Source organism: Ursus americanus, chromosome 11 (assembly GCF_024610735.1).
Source record: "Ursus americanus isolate L20-20 chromosome 11, mUrsAme1.1.p, whole genome shotgun sequence".
NCBI lineage: Eukaryota > Metazoa > Chordata > Mammalia > Carnivora > Ursidae > Ursus > Ursus americanus.
In genome coordinates this window covers 44,027,952-44,047,143 of record NC_142137.1, presented here as the reverse complement: position 1 = coordinate 44,047,143, position 19,192 = coordinate 44,027,952, and the positions used below count along the sequence as shown (strand labels likewise).

The 19,192-nt window shown below is 41.7% G+C and overlaps 1 long non-coding RNA gene across 4 annotated transcripts in view; it reads right to left on the bottom strand.

The window, feature by feature from the left end:
* The window catches only part of LOC123797594 (uncharacterized), a 36,480-nt gene that overhangs the window by 13,293 nt on the left and 3,995 nt on the right, over window positions 1-19,192 (bottom strand). For 3 of the 4 annotated variants that reach the window (XR_006780986.2, XR_015726110.1, XR_015726111.1), the window contains exon 2: window positions 16,560-16,923. This is a non-coding gene — a long non-coding RNA (uncharacterized LOC123797594). The remainder of the gene's footprint in view (window positions 1-16,559; window positions 16,924-19,192) is intronic. The other variant, XR_015726112.1, reaches the window with a different exon arrangement.

Sequence of the window (19,192 nt, the reverse complement as noted above, 5' to 3'; positions counted from 1 at the left end):
TAAGGTGCCAATTACACATCTTGCGTGGAGGGGTGGAGATTTGGGAAAGGGCATATTACATATCCAGATTCTGACACGTACAAGGAAGTGCTACTCCCCCTCAAAGGGTCACAACTTACAGCAGTTAACTTTTCCTCTTGGCACAGGGAACCAGAGAATCGTCAAAGACTTTGTCAGGCGTTTGGGGCCCATCTACAGATGTGAAGAGTGATGGCAGGTGCTCCCCCGATATTAATGTGAATAGCTGGAGTTTTAAGTGCTATGACCAGCATTTTAGATAATGAAATTTCCAGCTTAGGAGTCCATACACCTGCATTTTAGAGCACTTACAGAACACTACCTACTATAGCAAGATTGATTCCTTCATTTCCAGGCAGGGAATGACTCTATTATAGAAAGTGCTCGCTTAAGACTGCTACCTCATAATGTGAAAATATGGTGAGTTTTTCTCTGAATATTTCTGAATAGAAATCACTATGAGACGCCCATTTTACTTATGGTAAATACACAAACAGAATCCGTTATCACACATGTTGCTTCCACTTACCAGGTCTATCCTCTATAATCGTCATTAGTATTCCTTCTTCCTTTTTTGGAAGGAAAATTTCCCAGAGATAGTGGCATGCACTAGGTTGGACCCTAGAATGCACTGTCATACAATGATTAAACACAGGCAAATCAGGATTCAAATCCCAGCTCTACCACTGTATGTGCCTCGCACCCTGAACCTCATTTTCCTTGTTTGTAAAGCAGGATGCCAGAACAGATCTCATAAGTGTTTTTTGATAATGAAAAAGATAGCTCATGTAAAGTGCTTAATGCATTGTTTTAATAAATGTTAACTTTCATTTGAATAGCTAATGCATAGGAATCCACTGGCACAGAGTACGTGTTTGAGAATGTTGATTTAGAAAACCTCAGGTTTGGGGCGCCTGAGTGGCTCAGTCGTTTAAGGGTCCAACTCTTGGTTTAGATCTCAGGATCGTGGGATCGAGTCCTGCGTCAGGCTCCGTGCTCAGCATGGAGTCTCCTTGAGAGTCTCTCCCTCTACCCTTCCCCCCACTCACACTCTCTCTCTCTAAAATAAATAAATAAAATATTAGGAGAAAAAAAAGAAAACCTCAGGTTTGATAAGGTTGGTTGAGTGAATAAATGAATTAATAATTACGGATCCAATTTGCTTAAGTCTAAAACACATAGTAAGTTAGTACATTGTTCTTCACTTAGCAGGAGACAGGTGGTCCTCGGACAGGAAGATTCACTAATGGGATTATCTCCTCGGTGGTGACCAGCTTAAGCTGAGCCGTCAGGTTCCCCGTTGTCCTCGTCCCCGTGACAGGTCATACATGGCAGAGAGTTGCTTGGTCCGGGTCAGGGCTGGACTCCTCAGTCTTGGCACATTGTTTTCCCTTTCTGGAGCGCACCCACTCATAAGGGGAGAGAATTCGCAACCTTGGCCTCGCTTCCATTTACCCTGGAGCATGACAAATGCGGCTAATTGACTGCCTGCTGACCGCTTGGCTTGGCTTTGGGAATGGGAAGGTCAGCTTGAGAAAACGAGCAGCTGGGCGCCTCACTCTTTGCTACTCTCAGGCCTTGGCCCGTCCCCTGCAGCTCAGAGACAAAGGCGATTGGTGCTGCCAAGTGTTTTTGCAAATATTATGAACCTTTTAAATGAAAAGGAGTGATTGATAAATGCCGTGTCCTTTTCCCACTGAGCGTGCACACCACCCGTCTGCTGGTGACAGGTTGGTCTCCTGTTAATAGGGCCTGGTTCTCCAGGTCTCACTGCCTTTCTCAGAGGACCACAGAGAGCGCAAGATGAAAGGGAGTGCACGGGAAGTAGGAGAACCAGGGATTTCCTCCTGGATCTGCGCATCCCGCACAAATGGCTGTGAGCCAGCGCGATGAGACTAGTGGTGTTGAAGGCCTTCGATGGACCAGTTCTGTGTAAGATCCCACGTATGCACGTCAGCGCTTTCAATCTCCTGACAACCCTGTAAGGTAGGTGTCATGGAGACGCTGACTCTCAGAGAGACTATAGAACTTGCCCAAGATCACTGAATTAATAAGGCACAGAATTGGGGAGCTAATTCATTCTGCTAATTGCAAAGCCTTTATGTCTCTACTGTACCGTGTTGTCTCTGGAACTCAGTCGCCTTAGCCATAAAATGAGGGAGATAGCTAGGGTATCCCCATTTTCTCAATAGTCACACAAGGTCAAAATTCAATACCACGTAGGCCACAGTTTTTCTTTTTTTTTCTGTTTTCTTTTCAATTTCTTTAATAAAAAGCCCATGCATTATATAGAAATGCTACAGGATTATTCGCTGAGATAGTAATTTGTTTAACTGTGTTTCCCTCTTCCCCTCTCCCCTCTCTTCCCATTGCCAATTTCAAGCGGGGCTCAGGGCAGTGCTCCTTCAACTCAGAGGATAATCGTGGCAGAATGAAAAGCAGAAGCCACGTGAAATAACAGAATTTTCCTGTTTTTTTGTGAAAGCCTAACTCCTTGATATTACTTGGATAAGTGCAGCAGGGGTAGAGGCGAGAAGAGGTAGTGCCTTTGAGGTCAACAGAGGGAGATGGAAAGATGGCACCCGAGAAGGAAAAGAATGGAGTTCTATGTGCAGGTTTCTGAGCATGGCTCCAGGGCAGAGCCCCAGAAAAACAGCAATTCTGCACAGGGGTCTGGCTGTCCTCTAGCCCCACCAAAGCTGGGTCTCGAGCATAGGCGCCCAGCCTCCATGTGGCATCGCAGCAGAGGGCACGGGTGTAAAGCATGGGGATGAGATGACCATGATGAACCACAGATGCAACAGTCTTCCCCCAATTTCAGCAGCACTTTCTCGATTCTTCTGTAGCCTTAATGACTAAGACTGAATTTCTCACCTGTCTGACAGCATGGGAGCTTCAAGCAGATTTTATATGGATTTAAAATAATAAATAAATGTGGTATTTCCTGCCAGCAGCGTTTATAGACTGAGTCACACCTGCTCTAAAGCATGGATGTGACTCAAACACGAGTCAAGTGCGTATGGAAGCTTTATTCAAACCCATCTTCCTTTTGTTTTTTTTTTTTGTTTTGTTTTGTTTTAAGATTTTATTTATTTATTCGACAGAGATAGAGACAGCCAGTGAGAGAGGGAACACAAGCAGGGGGAGTGGGAGAGGAAGAAGCAGGCTCATAGCGGAAGAGCCTGATGTGGGGCTCGATCCCATAACGCCAGGATCACGCCCTGAGCCGAAGGCAGACGCTTAACCGCTGTGCCACCCAGGCGCCCCGCATCTTCCTTTTGTTTATCATCTCTTGTAAGCCCCTTTTTCATGGTGTAATTTTAAAGGAATTAAATATGAGCTACTCAAAATTCTGTATTAAATCAGATGCAGCATCCATTAGAATTGCTAATTGATCCAAGTCTATTTAACAATATAACTGCTAGTTGTCACTCACGAGACAGTCATGCAGGAAGGCACTAGCATGCACTAGATGGCAAGTTGCTACTCACGTTAAGACCCACATTTCAAAATCTTGGTTACTTCTGGGAATGAAAGGGAGCAACAGGATCAGGAAGGAGTACCGAGGCATGCGAGTGGTTGTGGTCAAGTTCTAAAGTGTAGCTTTTAAGTGGGTGGGAGGAGCCCAGGACTTTCCTTTATTATGTATACTTCATCACTTACACGTGCGTGACAAACACGCTTTTGCATGTATCAAAGATACATTAAAATACGTTTAAATGCTGAAAACCTCTAGCAAGATCCAGGTTATAAACCTAATACATCAACTGCGGCTGTCTTGGACTTTATCAAGGAAATAAACACGATGATTATATACCAATCACTAAATCCACCAGCTGCTTGTATCTGACCTTGACTTTCTTCTCTCTCTTGTTACGGTGGGAAAATTGTAGCAGTCCCTCTGTGTCTGCAGCCTCTCCCCGGGAGCACACCAAGATGTTTCCCTTGTACCAGTTTGCAACCTTGCTGTAGTACCTCTCTCCACCTACAACAACCACGGACAGCCTCCCATGACCTCAGGCGCCCCTCAGCTAATTCTCCTTCCCTTTCCCAGCAAAACTTCTTTATAAAAACACGTCCGTCCTCCCAGCCTACGTTTTCTTATCCCCCAGTTTCTTTGCAGCACACTTGGCTCCAAATCTTCACTCAATCTACTCATGCCAAGATCACAAATGTCCCTCATGTTGTCAAACCCACTCAAACCGTGATATTTAAAGAATAATCTCAGTACTGGACTGCGCCAAAAGTGCAAAGAAGTACAGAGATCCTAACTTGAACAGCAATGAGATTTCTGCCAGACAAAAGCCTTGCACAAGGCTTGTTTTTGAATGCATACAGTTCTCTGTGGCTGAATGGTACCTGCGATCTCGCTTAAGGTTACACTGGTATTTATGGCAATAAAGATATATTTAATTTTAAAATGGCAAGATTATCATTTAAAACAAGAACAAACCAACAGGACCCCCTGACTCCTTGGCAAGCTTGCATGGGAAGTTCCCAGATTCGTTTTTGTGGGCAGGCTGCACGTAGACCCTACTAGGTGATTGCGTCTGGGCGAGTTTTGTGCATGAATTAACATTTTCCTGTTCCAAAGAATTTTCTCCAAAATGTAATATATGTTATTTTCGTTGCAGCTATTTTCAAGAATAATGTTCAGATCTTTTGAGTTGAAAATTTTACTTGATATATTTAAGAGATGACTTGTTCTACTCTAAGCCTAATTCTTCTGATAAGTAGAGTTTTAATCTACTTTTTCAAGGAAAGAGAAACAGTGTCAAAGGGGAAGAAAGCACGCAGCAAATTGGTGCAAACAGCTAAGTAAGTGCTTCATAATTCAAAAAAGGCTAAGTACAGATCTAAGAACACTTTTTAATATTTTGATGGTAAAGAAGCCAGTTCCAAAATTTATGTTTCAGTATTATATAAATGGATACAACCATACAAAAACATAGACTGTCAAGAATATTCCTCACATACATTTTTAACAGCAAAATCAACCACACTTAATGTGCTCATACTAATGGCTTTTGCCAAACTGGGGAAGCAAAATATTAAAAAAAAAAAAAAAAGCACTGAATTTAAAGGCCTGGTTTCGAGACCAAAAATAAGAGGGTTAACCTATTTATCTCAAAGGTAACTTTTAACTGAAAATGTCTACCATTTTAAATCAATATGTGGAGGGGGGTACACCTGGGTGGCTCAGTCAGTTAAGTGTCTGCCGTCGGCTCAGGTCATGATCCCGGGTGGGATCAAGTCCCACTTCAGGTGTCTTGCTTAGTGGGGAGCCCGCTTCTCCCTCTGCCTGCCACTCCCCCTGCTTGTGTGCTCACTCTCTTTCTCAAATTAATAAACTCTTTTAAAAAATCAATAGTTTGGGATTTGCCTAATCTTTCTTAACTATTATCCTGAGATTTAATAACATTTGATCTAAAATGTAAAGAACTAGTTTAAAGGCTTATTTATGAAGTGTTCTATCTTTAGTCAGGCACAAATATGTTCTTTAAATGTTCCAGGGGCGCTGGGCTGGCTCAGTGGGTGGAGCGTGTGACGACTCTTGATCTCTGGGTTGTGAGTTTGAGCCCCAGGCTGGATGTAGAGATGACTTAAAAATGAAATCTTTAAGAAAAGTAATATTCTAAATGTTAAGGGCTGGATTGTATTTATTAAGTCATGCCTGTGCATCTCGGTGCACAGTCGTATTTTAGCCATTCATTTATGTATTCATTGATTTAAATATTTATTCATTGATTTGAATATTTATTGAGCTTATATGCTATATATCCAGCACTTAAAAGGCACCAATAATAGGGAACCAGAATGCAGTTTTTTTTTCCTTCTCACCTTACTTTCTGGTTGGGAGCAAACTTTTTCTGTGTGACCCATCAGTCTAAGCACTTCTTATATTAACTCATGTCAGTCCTGCAATAACTTTAAGAGGTGAATACTATCATCATTCCCTTTTACCGATAAAGAAAATGAAGCCCAGAGGGGTTACGTGATGTGTCATACATCACACAGCTATTAAGTGATGATCCAAGAAACAAGAACGAACGGGAAAATTTTACAATGCAAAATGTTAGTGTGCTTTGTACATAATTTGGGGGAAATACGAATGAAAAGAATGAAGTAAGGTGGTCATATGAGGTGACTTGTCAGGGATTGGTCTCCAACGGCATCTCCAAAGGCAGCAGGGAGCTTGGATTGGTAAAGAGGAAGTAAAGTCTGGGACAGAAAACCCTTGAAGCTTGCTAGGTCCGGCTAGGGAGCCTGGCTTTTGTAACGGCTGGGAGAGAGGCATCCATTGTCTTCTTCTATCACCTTTCTGTATTTTATGTATGTCTAACATTCACTTATCAGAAGAATCATTTAAGAACATAGCAGACGACACTGCTATTTTGACTTTTTATAAAATGCTCCATTGTTAACTACTCGTAAAACAGTTCTATTTTATATGTGAATGGCTGCTCACATGGTAGTCATTGTTTGACTTCCCATCCTTTATTCCACGAATATGTTCTATTGTGAACTTCTAAGTGTCAGAAAAAACTAAGAGCTTGCTATTCAGCTCTATTCTGGTCTGTGTTTACCAGCAAATCACTACCACACTGCCACCTAGTGGGTCTCGGCAGCAGCCTCCACGACGGACCGAAATTGTAATTCAAGTGTCTCCAGCCCAGAATTCTTTAAAATTTCTGTTTTTACATTGGTGGCTCGGAATGCACAACTCATTTTAATATAGAAATGATATTATGAGTAGTTGTTAAGTTTTCAGCTCGTTCACAAAATCATTTATCCCATAATGTACTCTGGACACTTTCCAGTTCAGCTGACCCATCTGTCCTCACGGCTTTGTGGAATCTTCTTGTATCATGTTATATGTTCTTTCTGCTTTTACTGTTCTGAAAGTCCATGAGCAAATGCCTGGCTCCCAGTCTTCCACTCCAGCCATGCTGTCTCAATCTGTAGTCTGGCCTTGGGCAGGAAAGGAACCCCATTGGGGGTCAGTCTCTTTCTCTCAGTCTGCTCTTGATTGCCGATGCTGTGACTCAAGCTTCAGAAGGGCCCGGCCTCTGTCCCCCGTCCCCAGCTGTGTATCTCCTCCACTTCTACCCTTGCCTGGCCCACTTGGACTCCCCCCCCCCCCTCTGGCTTTGCCTTGCTGATGATTCAGTGGAATCCTCACTGATGAGTTCTTGTCAGTGGGCCTCATTGTGCCCTTGTGGCCCCTCTTGACCAAAGAAGTACTCTTCCCTCCTTATTTCTCCTTTCCAAATATTTTGAGAGCATGACGAATTAATACCTTGATTGCCTGATCATAGGAAAAATGGAACACAGTAGCTTAAGGAATTTCTCATCCTTCTGTTTTCCTGTGAAAGCCCCTCTCCTTGAATTGAGATCCACACATCTATGAGACTATTATTTGCTAAGGAGACCCCATTTTGCAGTCTGGACTTCTTTCCAAATTCTATGTGAAGGTGTCAAGTGTACTGTAGGTATGTGGTTACTTGTATATTATCACAGCAGAGACTTTCATACACGTCATTGCATCACCAGTGCCTGGAATAGTACCTAACACATAGTAGGTCTTCAAGAAATACTTTTATGAATGTTCTGTGAACTTCTAATTCTTCTTGGGAAGATCTCATGGACTGGCCGCCAACTCATCTAAATCTGGACAGTCAGCTTTCCCAACAGCATCTCAGGATTCTAGGAATGGGTTGGACTCTGCCACTCTCTTCCTTCTCCCACTCTCTTGTCACCTAGTTGCTTACGGTTGCTAGGGAAAATGACAACTCACAGAAACAGTAAGAACAATAAGGAGGATGGTTGGTAGTAGCTGTGAACCAAGACCAAATTGTGTCTCTTAGGATTTCTCATCGTCCATCTGCCTGGAATTCTTAAAATATCATAGACCAGGACTCAGAAGACTGGCATTTCAGTCAGGTTGGTCACCTGCTGGCTGGGCAAACCGCGGCTATTGCTAACATCCTGAAGCCATTCTCTCATTTATGAAATGAGGATGCTAATACTACAGGTTTACAATCCTTTATCTGCGATTCCCAAATGCTAAAAGCCAGGAAAAGAAAATGCTTTTTCATAGCTTGTTTGGCATCAAAATCTGACTTGTATGGAATAAACTAATGGGAATCTTTTTAACACTTATATTTATGCCTCTACGATTATGAGGCAATCTCTCAGAACCACTTGGATGTGTTGTTTAATGTATGGTAAAGGCATCAACTTACCTTCCTAAAAACGTAAAAACTCTGGCCCCAACGTACGCACCTTAATATGACATATACTTGGACTCAAGCATTTCCTGAAAGGTGCCATGCATCTTCTCCTCTCTCACGAGGTGGTCGTGGGCATGAACCAAAACTGTTATCACCGTGCCTGGATGTACTGAGCCCTCGGTGAACGTAAATTATAATTTCCAAATTTTAACTTCTTCCCCGCCGCCCCCCCCAAAACAAGACATCTCCTCCTTCCTTGTGGAGGGGCACAGACTACCTACAGCACACTCTTCCGGGATGTATATTCCTCCTGGAAAATCGCCCCTTAGCACATAGACACACACTTTCACGTGTACTTTCAGCGAAGCCACGAAGTCCCCCCAAAGTCTATCAGGGGACCCTACTTCGGGGAGTTCATCTCTACGGAATTAAGTAATATCATCTGTGTAAAAAGAATCCCATTTACGTGATAGATGGTTACTTGGAAATAATTTTAAATTATTTTCAAAATTATTTCATACTAAAAAAATGCTATGCCTTATTTTAATAGATTTAATTTTTAAACGTTTGGGGAAAATTGAAATACCATAAAATATGTCAAAGGCACATACAGGTAAGTTACCCTCCGGAGGGGCGTAGCAGGCAAACAAACCAAACAACCCCCTGTGCACATCGTTAGGTCTATTTTTCTATGATTCTGTTTTTGTTAACAACTTACACTCATAATACATCTAACTTCTAAGTGATTTCACGTATATTATCTCAATCAATTCTCATAAACCTCTTGAGAGCTAAGACAGATGTTATCTTCACTCTACAGATGAAAAAAATGTAATTTTAGAGAAGCCAGATGATTTACATTTGAGGTCACATAACTGCATCTCTAAATGTCTAATCTAGTGATCAGGCCACCATACTTCACTGGCTCTTATGACAAATTATTCTCATGTATACCTTCTTCGTTTCCAAGTTTTCATGGACACTCTAAACCATATTTGTTTTGATTCCTTTTTGATATATATACGTATGTATTATACTTACATATATTGTATTTATATTTATAGAGAATATAGATTCTATATAGCCTAATATATCAAGATCTAGACCTGGATATATACTTTTGACATACTTCAGTATGTCTATGAGCTCTTCTTCCTCCTCCCACATTTCCCATTGACTTCCATCTTAGCGCGTTCAGGTTGCACAATACGCCATTGTAAGTCAACAGGTGTGAAAATCAAGGGCAAGAACACCGTATTGTTTCTCAGAGCTTGTTAGCTTGAAACGTCAGATACCACACAATTTTAGCAGAAATCTTGTGGTCTGTCTATATACTGGGATTCAAGTCAGTCATAATGCAATGGAAATATGAGTTTATGTTTAATGAACATGTGCTAACCCAAATTTTTCAAAGTGCTAGTATTCAAAAAACACTGATCATTTCTAGAAGCAGCTGGAGGGCGTTTTGTCACATATGGCAATACCCATAGAAAGCTCAAAAAGAAGTCAAATGCCAAGTAAAAGTTTGATTCGTAGGACATGCAGTCCATTTCAACTGTGATATTTTTACAATTCCCCTACTGAGAGAGCTTTACTCCTGAGGGATCTGGGAATTTTCCCAGAGCCAGATATTTATTTGTGAAGAATTTTCACTTGTCATTTTGTTAATTACTGAATTTAAATTCAATATCCCCTTTGGTTACTTATGGCTAAATCCCACCTGATCCCCAAAAGGCACGAGCTGGGCTCCCTCTCAAGAATAAGAAAAGTTACACATGAGCAAGTCTCCCTAATACCTAAATCACACCTTCGGATTGCGTTCCGATTTCAGATTGATAGTACGTGGGGAAGCAGCCAAGTGGTTCCACTGACTAGAATATTAATAACAACAATAAACAACAACAACAAAACCCACCTCTAAATGCTTCAAGGGGTTTAATTCTCACTTCTAAGCTATTTGGTTTAGTGCCAGTGTTATTTCAAAGTAGAGATCCAGTCTACTTAAGAATATATTGCTTTGATTTTATGGGTAAAATGAAGGCCTATAATCTTTATATTTTTAAGTGAAGAGTCATAACCTAACATAGGTACATATGTGACATTTATAAAAGGTTTTAATAAATATTTTCTTGCTTAATATTTCAGAGTCTCTTAAGGGCCATATTTTCTACTACTAATGTTGTTTTCATTGGATGGGTGATAACAAAGTGTAACAATCAGGGTTTTAGGCAAAAAAAAAATTGAAATATGAATAGAATGTATCTTACACCTTCACATTTCTTTTCTTCATTTTTAGCCAAAATCATTAATAACACCTCCCCAGCTCACTTACTCTTATGCCCTTTCTACTCTCCCACTTACCGAAATCTAACTTCCAAAACACCGCTGGGAATTCTGGTGATACACAGCAAATTAAACACACATGCTGTCGTGGCGGCTCTGTAATACTCCAGATTGGAAATAAATGTATGAAAGGGCACAGAGCCAGGAGAACAAAGAGAACGGGAGAAGAGATAACAGCAGATGAAAGACGTCAACAAAACCTTGGCCTCGGGATGTCAACAAAACCTTGGCCTCGGGAAAGCAGACGGGTGAATAGCAACCTATTCAGCAGACCCGAGAAAATGGACCCATGGGCTTGAAGGAGAGGAAGCTGCTTAGCTCTGCCAAACCTCAGAAAGCCTCCAATTCTAGGGACAGAGGCCATTTCTGAAGGCAGAACTTCAGCGCAAAGCTGCACCCTGGACGGTAGGTCGGAAGTTCATGCGAAGGTCGGTCAGACCCCCAGGTTCCGTCCCCAGGACCCTGGCCCGCTTCTCCCCTGTTGAAGAGATCGATCTTTAGAGAGATTTACAGGTGCAGATGTGGAGTGGGGTCAGACTGGTGAGAGGCAATGCTGAAAATAAGGGCGTTAAATAGACTCTCCCCACAGAATGGTCAGACTCTTGAGGGCCCCATTGCTCCCAAGAGCCCCATGGCCTCCCAGATTGCTTACAGAGAGGCTTTGATTTTCCAGGCAGGAGACAGAAGGACTCCTTAGGGTCATCAGTGGTTTGGCAATGTTTTGAGACATGTCTGATGCTGGCATCTGGGGGGTAGAAGCCAGGGATCCTACAAATACGCAGAACAGCCTTGCGCCACAGAGAAGAATCTGGCACAAAATGTCAAGAGTGCCGAGGCTGAGAAACTCTGCCCTTTGGGCGGTGATTTTCGGTGTGATCCCCAGACCAACAGCACCTGCAACACCTGAGAACTTGAAAAAAACACAAATGCTCCTCAGTCTCTCTCCCGACCTATTGAATCACGAACTTGGGTGGGCGATGAGGCTCAGCCCTCTGTTTTAGCAGGCCTTCCAAATGATTCTGACACAGCTATAATGTGAGAACTACTGCTGAGCCATTCTAAGAAAACTGCAACCCGAGGGAAAAGTCCTAGAGGAGTTGAGTGCTGGTGACTCTCCAAGGTGAAAAGTTTGTCAGAGCCTCAACTTTCTCATCACATGCAAGCCCAGCTCCTGCCCCATGGGATTGCCATCAGCTTCTTCGTGTCTTACCCTTAATAAAGAACCAACCGGGGCCCTTGGGTGGCACAGTAGGTTGGGCGTTTGACTCTTGTTTTCGCTTAGGTCGTGATCTCAGGGTCATGGGATTGAGTCCCCCGTTGCACTCTGTGCTCAGCATGGAATCTGCTTGAGACCCTCTCTCCCTCTCCCTCCCCTTCCCCGCCCCTGCTTGCTTGCTCTTACACTTTCTGGCTCACTCCAAATAAATAAATCTTTTTAAAAAAACCAACAACCAAAGAAACCACCAGATTATTAAGAAAATTAGGGATCAAAACAAACATGATACATATGAAGCCCTGTAATTAATATCGCTGACAAAATAAGGTGGGTTTTAAAAACAAGGCACAGAATCAAAACTAAGTGCTCAAAATTACGACCCAAATTGCATCAAGAATAACTTGACCTTAGAACCCGGAGCATACAAAGTAAAATTACTTCATTGTCTTCTAAGGACTGGATCCGCCCCAGACACTCATTAGAAAGAGAGGTTGTTCGGCTGTGACCTCTCTCTCTGGCTCTGCTGCTGCCACCCTTGCTCACAGCGGTTGTAGCCCTTCAGGTCTGGGAAGTGAGGAGAAATGAGGGGAAGGAACACTCCCTGGGCTCGATGGAGGTTTTAAGTGGGCTCCTTCCTCCTTGGGCACTTTCCCGTGTCCATCAGAAGACCCTCTCCTAATGGGGGTGAAATCTGTTTCTGCAGTTACCACACTACTCTTGGTTCCTGGTTTTCCAGTTGTCCAAAGAGAGGTTCTATCCTTTGGAAGTTCCTCTAGGAGAGGACTTTAAACTTCTCTGGCTCACTTGGGCTCTTCTGCCATGTCCTTCTCCAACATGGCTGTCATCTGGCCACAGAAAACCCTTACATATCCTTTGACCTGATAAACCCGAGTGTGCTGGACCGTCTCAAAGTATTCAGGTCCATTCCACTCACAGACCTCATAAACTTTCTCAGGTTGACTCAGGCACCAGACCAAGCTCTCTGAGGAGTCTCCTTGCTCACTAAGGGTGGGGTTGGAGGCCAACTCCCCCTCTGTGTGTTCCTGTGTGTTTGGGTAAGACTGGGGGACTCACAGTATAATAGCTCTCTCTTTAGAAACTTCTCATAGATGCCTGTCTTTCTTCAGGCTCTCAATTCTTTTACATTTGAAGTTGGCAAAGAAGTTTAAAAATGTGGAATCGGTCTCAAGCACTTCCTTGGCTAATTCCACACGTCAGGATTTCCCCGTCTGACATCTACCATATCAATGTCTCGGTTGAAAATGAACACAGGATAAATCCTACTTGTACCATGACACATACAGAGGAAGGTGGGAAGTTCAAGCAAGGATGTATATGGTAAGCCAGCCCCTCCCCAACTAAATGAAACAATCCCCACCTCCAGCTCTGAGTCATAACTCCCCCCATTTTCCTTGGCTAAAGAGGGAGTAGTTCACTCATAAAAACTCAGTCATGATTGGGGGGCGGGGGAAGGACCTAAGGTTGGATGCCCCATAAAACTGAGTTAGTCCAGCCAATCCATGACCAAACCCAGAATTTAGGATAAGAAAATTGTATTCAGCAAAGCACTTTCTTTGATGAAGATTTGATCCCTTTCAATAGGATGTTTCCAGACCAGAACCTAAAAAGATGAATCAGAAAAAAAGAGACTAAGAGAAAGCAGTCGATCCGTGGACATCTTTACAAATTTTGTTTTTAACCCTTCAGGTGCCCCCCTTGTTCTAAATATCAGCCAATTAAAAAAAAAAAATGTAGCATCAGCAGCCCCTGAAAGACTCTCCCCATCAGTTTTTTGGGTTTTTTAGGAAGGCTCAGCTACTGCTCTGTGGGCACGTCATACCCGGCGAGTGGCTGTAGCAGTGTCCAGGGCAGGATAGTGGGCTGGGGCCTTCTCTGGCCTCGGCCTCCGGCTGGGCACTAGGCCCCCGTGCCCTCACCTCTCAAAAATGCATCTTTAATACAGTTTCAATGATATCTAAATAATCTTCCAGCACTACCATGTTGTAAATCTGGCCACATAAATAAAACATTATTTTGGTAGCGGGATGACTAAAATTGACATTCACAGTAGAGAAAACTCAATACTAATAAAAGGTTCAATTCAAATAATTCTAACACCACTTCTGAAAGTATGGAAAGTGCAAGAGTGGGTAGGAGGTCGATGCTGTTTGCTCACTTTATCAGTTTTCCTTTTTAAATATAGTTCCTCCTCTCTGTAGCTCCATGATTTGGTGGGGGATGTGAGATGGTGCGCAGCACTGTGACTCTTTCTCAGGGCCCCCTGGATCTATTTCAGTCATGTTTACTCCTCCAGAACTGCTCAGTGTGGGATCATCTATCCAAAGGTCCGCTTTGCTAATACCCAGCATTGCATTTACCGCTGATGGACTTGCCCTTCTCAATCCCCAGGGGAAGAATATTAGCTATGATTGTAGTTATTTTTTAAAGATCTAAACCTGCTCAACCCAACATTTTGCTAGGATTATTGAATGCCTCACACTCCGATCTATCTATTCAGTGCAGTAGAAAAAATTCATGGCTATGTTAATAGATACACATTAGCAATCAGTCTTCAACTCATTATTTTTGCAATATAATTCAGATCCTTAAGTCTCTAAAATATGCAATCTATAATCGTAGGGCTAGGGAATTTACAGGTGTTAAATTATCTGCACGGAGCACATTTACTGTAATTTTGAATTCAATAGAAGTACATTATTTATTGCCAGGAAAAATAAGAGCACTAAAATAGAATAGAAAAACTATAACATTCAGGGAAACTGTGTTCCCTAGCTCATAACCAGAACTGTATATATGCACAGTGTATTGAAATTTTATTATAACGTGGTATGTTGTGTCTTGCTTTTTAAAGAAAAATAATTTAAATATTTTCGTTAACCAAAAAGTATTTTTATTTCTTTAAAAGATTTATTTATTTATTTGAGAGAGAGAGAGAGTGCATGCGTGAGCACAAGGGTAGGGGCAGAGGGAGAGAGAGACAAGCAGACTCCCCAGTGAGTAGGGAGCCTGATATGGAACTCGATCTCAGGACCCTGAGATCTTGACCTAAGCCAAAATCAAAAGTCAGACACTTAACCGACTGAGCCACCCAGATGCCCAACAAAAAATTATTTTTAGAAGACACAGATAATTAACCTTGGAAAACAACTCATTTCTTTGGTCAATGAAGAAATAAAATATATGAAGTATTTCTATTAATACAAATTCTACCCATGAAGCATTCTAAAGCTCTAGATATGAAATGAAATCTTCTCAAAAGACAATCTAGGTTTTACTAAGATTACGTTTACCCTACCAATATTGCAGTATTTATAAAGATATGGAGGCCATTATGGTAATGATGTTTTACGTTCTTTGAAGCAACTGAAATACACTGAACCGGATTCTGTGACTCAAATGGATAGGTGTGCCAGAAAATTCTGGGAGAATATCATTCTCTCATATAAGAATAGAGAAATCATGGGTACCCTATTCTTCTGTCATTTTTTTAAGTGTCTGTGGCCCATTTAGGGTTTCAGTTTAGGACAGGAGGTTATGCTCAGAAAAGAGTATTATCTTAATTGAATAACAGAATTACCTGCAATTTTGTAAATTGGAGAAAGATTTTTTTTCCCTTCATATGATATTATTAGGTGATTGCTTTCTGAGCTGACAGGAGAACACTGGGAAGGCTGAAGAATACAATTAAGAGGAGTAAGGGATGGAGCTTTGACTTCCCAGCAGCCCAGGAGCTTGGAGGAGGACAGTCAAGGAGTTTGGTTAATCCAGTGGATGGCAGTGAATGATCTGGATTCTGACTCCCCACGCTCAGCACAATAATGGTGCCCAGAGTCTCTCGGGTCTCCTTCCTTCTTCCGGCAGGATGCCAGGAGGCTCACACTTCTCACTTCTCAGTGACTTTTCTGCTTCTTCCTGCTCTTTTTCATCTCCAGTGCTTGGTGGTCATGCACACTTGGGCTCTGCTAGGCCAGAGGACCATACCTGTACTTCTCCATCTGATTCATTGACACCGTGGCCTCTGACGTCAAGGATTTTCAAAGCACCAACATCGACTTTGTGGCTCCACATGACACGTGACGACCATGACACGAATACGTTCAAAACCAATGGCTACCATTTCTTGAGCACTTTCTGCATGCCAAGCAGAGAGCTAAGTATAGCATCATCTTATCTGATGACCCCAACAACTCTACAAAGTGGGGAAGAAGAGGATCCCCATCTTTCAAGCAGGGAAAAGGAAACTTTCTAAAAATCACACAACAAGCTAGAGCTGGGTTACAAACCGGAATTTAGAATCTAACAGCCAGGCTCTTGTCCCTTACCGTCTAGTTTTCAGTGTCATAAAAAATCCTATTTTCTGACAGTTTACAACATGAAATCAAGTATGCTACATACATTTTCCCATTTGGAACACAATGCTTGAAATACTCTGGATCTCCTTCGTGACCTTGGAGAAGGCTCTCTTCCCACAGAGGTCAAAATTACATGGTCAGGCTGCTAAGGAAGCCAAGTGTTAACACCAAAGATAAGAGTACAAGTCTTCATTTTGCTACTCACTAACTTTGTGAAGTTATTTAAATTTTCTGAGCCTAGGATTCTTTACCACTGAAATAAAGATAATAATTGTATGCTTCAGGAGTTATTAAGAATTATATAAAGAACGGTGTGTACTCATAGTCTCTCAGTAAATGTTGGCTGTCCTAATATTAATATTTGTTATTTTTCACCTGGAAAGTGGCCTCTGAAGTCCCCTCCTGAGCATCTTGGGGCATCTGCACTTGGAGCTCGGTCAAGAGGCAGTTGTGACTCAGCATCTAGGAAGCATTTTTAACACCTTGGTTTGCTTCTATGTCAGAGTAACTTCGTGTCTCAGAAAAGGAATTTTTGCTTTGATTTGGGGTAGATTTTTATCATTCCCTTGTTCCAGAGGCTTAATCTTGTATTCTAGGACCTACCCACGAGTCCCAGAATTTATTCCACTGATAGCTTTCATAAGGTCTGATGAGACGCCATCCAAATTAGGGTTTGGGAATCTCTCCAGGTTGGTAAAAGCCCCTGGGGTTGGTTTGAGGTTTCTCTCCTGGACCTTTCCTACAAACAAAGAAAGAAAGTAGCAGGGATGTTTGAACTTGCCAAATCAAGGAGGTTGAGATGGAACGAGGGCCTCTTGACCTCTCCGGGATTTATAAACATCTAAGTATCTCCTGGGACTTCATTTTAACCTTCTGAGAGAGGCCTTGGTCGTGTACTCCATTCTAGGTTTGATCAAGATTAGCAGTGAGCTAAACCAAGCATACCCAAACAAATAAAGTAAAAGCAAAACACAACCCTGTTTGATCAGAGAGGCAAATAGAGAACAGACTATGAGAAAAGACTCCCAGGAATGTATCCTATATAATCCCATCAAATTGTATATGTTCTCTAAAAACTTAAATTTAAATACTGGATGGGATGCCCTTGGGCTACATCTGAGATGGAACCTTTCTTCTGCTTCACGCTCAGCTCCTTAGATCAATGTCAAAGACATTATAAAAGTACAAGGTCTTCACTGGCAATGTAGAAACTGACTTTACGTAAATGTTTAGTTTTAAAACAATTATCTCATATTTGACAGATGCTAAGCTTTTTCAGGCTAGCATCTATCTACTCATATAAAGAAATGATTAGAATGATCAAATTAAATAGTAATTGGCATGCTATTTTTTGTAAGCAAAGCTGTTTAAAAACTTACTCTCACTTGTGGACATAATCACTAACAGCCAATTGACTTAAGTTAATTCCGTAGTAAAATCCTATAAAAGTGCACTGAGTATCACTGTTACTCAATCTCCACAGCAAATTCTCTGTTTCTCCCACAGTTTGTGGAACAATCCAACTCAATATTAAACCCATTTCTCCTTTGTTACATTGCGAACCTGGGTTTCCTAAATCAAAGCTGTAATTCCTCCCATAAAGAATATTTGAATTATAGTTTTAATAAGGCCTTAGAAAAATACTCATTTTCACAGTTAATGAATACTTTTTAGCAATTACCAAAAAAAGAAGGAGAAAAAAAGAAAAAGAAAGCTTAACTCCAAGCCAATCCAATACTCACAACAGAGCTAGCTAGCTATGTACTTTGAAGGGCCCAAAGCAAAAAGAAAAGGTGGGGTCCCCTTTTCAAAAACTATGGAGAATTTCTAGACAGTGAAAGCCGAGCAATAAAACAAGATCGAGTCCTTCTCAGTGCGGAAGCCCCGAGCAACTAGCTAAGTGTAAGTCTCATGTGCGTGAAGGCAGCCCTGCTCACAGCTGCATCCGGCTTCTACCATGGTCTCGCATCGGGCAAATTCTTCCTTTCCCACGCTATGCACATAGCGTACATAAAGGTTAAGCTTTCTGAATTAATAAATATTACAGAATATTTGAGATCCATGAAAGTATGCTCAGAAACACAGAAAATATAAGGGAAAAAGGATTAATATAATTCAACAGAATGAAATAGTCAGAAACATAGCTCAATCATACCCTTCGTTACACAGTAGAAATGGAAGCTCAACAGTTAAAACTTTAATCAGTAACTCAGAATCTTTACTAGAAAACACCAGGCCCAGATGGTTTATCAGCTGTGTCTACCAAATATTCAATTAAGCAAACAGTTTCACGTTCATGAAATCTTCCAGAGAATAGAAAAAGAAAGAACATTCCCTGGCTCACTTTTTTGAGGTTAGCATGAATCTCGATACCTGTGATGAATAACATTTTCCCTCTACTCTACATTTGTCCTCTATACATTTTTCTATACCTCTGGGCTTAGAAGCCTGCAAACTGTATCTTGTAGCCTTTTTGCCATCTGGCTTCCCGTTAGTTTCTGCTAACGTGAGGCACTGACGAGAGTCTGGAAAATGAGACTAACGTTGAAATGATTTGTTTCTCATTTCTGGCAGCTCCTTCCGGGACGGCAGCTTTAGCTGGGCTGCAGCAGCTGGCTATCAGGTTAACTGCTTGGTCAGCTCCCTTCCAACGGCAAGTGGCCTCAGAGTCATGGCAGTCATAAGGACCAGATAACTTTTTGTTTCTCTAGCCCTCATTACCTTCATCAAGTAACTATTCCTTGTGTGCCCCTCCAACTCATCCAATAACTTTGTAATTAATTTCATTCTCTATATTAAGTGTCCTCTTCTTGCAATATCTAGAACGGTCTTATTTTTTTCCTGCTTGGATACTGACTTAATGCAGTACTTAAACCATCTGAGAATACTTTGAGAAAGAATTGAATATATTTGCGTAAGTGCAAAATCCTGAACAAAATATTAGTTTAGCAATGTATTAAAAGAGATACTATGCGATTGCCAAGTTGTGTTTATTCCAAGATTTCAAG